This window comes from Mandrillus leucophaeus, unplaced genomic scaffold, assembly GCF_000951045.1.
Source record: "Mandrillus leucophaeus isolate KB7577 unplaced genomic scaffold, Mleu.le_1.0 Scaffold676, whole genome shotgun sequence".
Taxonomy (NCBI): Eukaryota; Metazoa; Chordata; class Mammalia; order Primates; family Cercopithecidae; genus Mandrillus; species Mandrillus leucophaeus.
Window position 1 is genome coordinate 31,075 of NW_012107319.1, and position 2,320 is coordinate 33,394.

General features: G+C 36.0%; 1 pseudogene across 1 annotated transcript; it reads right to left on the reverse strand.

Annotated features, from left to right (window-relative positions):
- Positions 1 to 616: 616 nt before the first annotated feature.
- On the reverse strand, positions 617 to 1,301 carry LOC105555235 (annotated as a pseudogene). The gene has a single exon (XR_001008441.1). The product of XR_001008441.1 is annotated as a 40S ribosomal protein S7 pseudogene (transcript).
- Between the last annotated feature and the right edge of the window lie 1,019 nt (positions 1,302 to 2,320).

Below are 2,320 nucleotides of genomic sequence, written 5' to 3' on the forward strand. Positions count from 1 at the left end.
GAATCAATCCTAAGAAATTCACATTCAGATTCATCATAATGACAATACTGAAAACTATATACAAAGAAAAATTATTGAAAATGGTCACACACTCAAAAAGACACATTACCTACAGGAGCAGAAATATGAGAATGACTATGGATTTCTTCTTATAAGCCATGGAGGTCAGACAGGTGTCACAACATATTTTTCTTCAGTGTGGAAAGAGAACCGTCATTCCAGAATTCTATCTCCAACAAAAATATCCTTCCATAATGAAAGAGAAATAAAGATATTCTCAGATGAAGGAAAACTAAAATAATTCAATGCCAGCAGGCCTGCTATTTAATAAAAAGTTGTTAAAAGGGTACTTCATACAGAACAGAAATTGTACCAGAAGAAAATACCATGAATAAACAAATAACAACAAAATGGTCAACATCTGAGTTATGTTACATTTTTATTACATTTGAGGTCTATTAAGTATATTCCATGCTTGAAAACAAAGAACATAACATTGTTAGGATTTTCAATATATGTAGATGTAATGAAGAAGACACCTACATCATAAAGGGGGAATGTAAAGGAATTTATATAGTTATGTTTCCATATTCCTACTGAAGTGGTAAAATACAAATTCTTTTGTTTTTGTTTTTTTTTTTACTGTGAATATTTATTTTATTTAGTCATTTTTGTTTACAGTTGAAACTCTGGGAATTCAAAATTAACATCCTTGCCCGTGAGCTTCTTATAGACACCAGAAAAAGTTTCAGCCTTGTGTTCCACATTGTTCTGCTGTGCTTTGTCCAAACGGACCTTTATGAGCCAGCTGCCATCTAGTTTCACACGGATTCTCTTGCCCGCAATTTCGCTTGGGAAGACCAAGTCCTCAAGGATGGCATCGTGCACAGCTGTCAGAGCACGGCTCCTAGGACGCTTTTGTTTATTTTTGTGTACGGCTTTTTTGAGTTGGCTTAGGCAGAATTCTTCTCTGAGCGATAAAGACAACAGGCTTCCCACTGAACTTTTTCTCCAATTCGCGTACTAGCCGGACTTGGATTTTCTGGAAAGATTTCAGTTGAGGAACAGGAACAAAGATAATGATAGCTTTCCGACCACCACCAACTTCAATTTCCTTAGCTGCCGTAATATTCAGCTCCCTGAGCTGAGCCTTGAGATCCGGGTTCATCTCCAGCTCCAGAAGAGCCTGGGAGATGCGGGACTCGAACTCGTCCGGCTTCTCGCCATTGGGCTTCACGATCTTGGCGCTCGAACTGAACATGGCCTTCTCCTGGGAGAACTTGCCGAGCGCCGGCTTAGGAAGAGCTAAAATACAAATTCTTAATAGACGGTTAATAGTTTAGTATGTATTTATAATCCCTAGGGCAACCACTATAAAACATTGTAAAAAGATACATTGTGAAAATTACAATAGGTAAATTAAAATGGAATAAGGCAAAAGAAGGCAGAAAAGGGGAAACATAAAAAAAATAGGAACCAACAGAAAGTAAATTATACAATGGTTTGCTAATAAACAAATAATTGCATTGTATGTAATTGCAACATCAGTAATTGCATTATATGTAAATAAATAAATTGCAACAGAGATTACTGGTGAATAAAAAGCATGACCCAACCAGATGTTGTCACCCAAAAACTCACTTCAAATATAATGATAAGGACAGATTAAAAGTAAAGGAAATAAAAAAAAAGGTGTAGTAGCTATATTAATACCAGACAATATAGGCCTTAGAGAAAAGAAAACTACCAGGAATAAAAAGGAAAATTACACAATGATAAAAGGATCCATTTCAAATGTGTATTCACTTCTGATAAGTGAAATTCGAAGAACGATCCTTGACCTTTTGCCTTTGTATAATCTGCCTTCCTTTGAGTATGGGCTGAAGCTGTGAATAGGATGAAATACCGCTCCCATGAATATGTTATGTTTCTTGGTAAAAGGAATATTTCAATTGTGTTGAGTTTAAAGTGGAAAGTTTTCTCTGACTGGTGGGATTAGTCAGAGAGATTTGAAGCATGAAAAGGACTTTACATGCCATTGCTCTTTGGGACCCAAGAGAAACCACCCGGACATCTGACTTACAGAACTGTGAGGTAATAAATGGAAGTCATTTAAGGCCACTGAGGTCGTGATAATTTGTTACTCTGAAAAAAAAAAAAAAAAAAAAAAAACTAATACAACCTCTAACAAGAGTTTTTACATGAAGCGAAACTAACAGAACTGAAAGGACAATATGAGATTTTAGTGGGAGACTTCAACACTCCTCACTCCTCTCCTAGTAGTAGATACAACTGGTAGAAAACCAGCAAAGACATATAA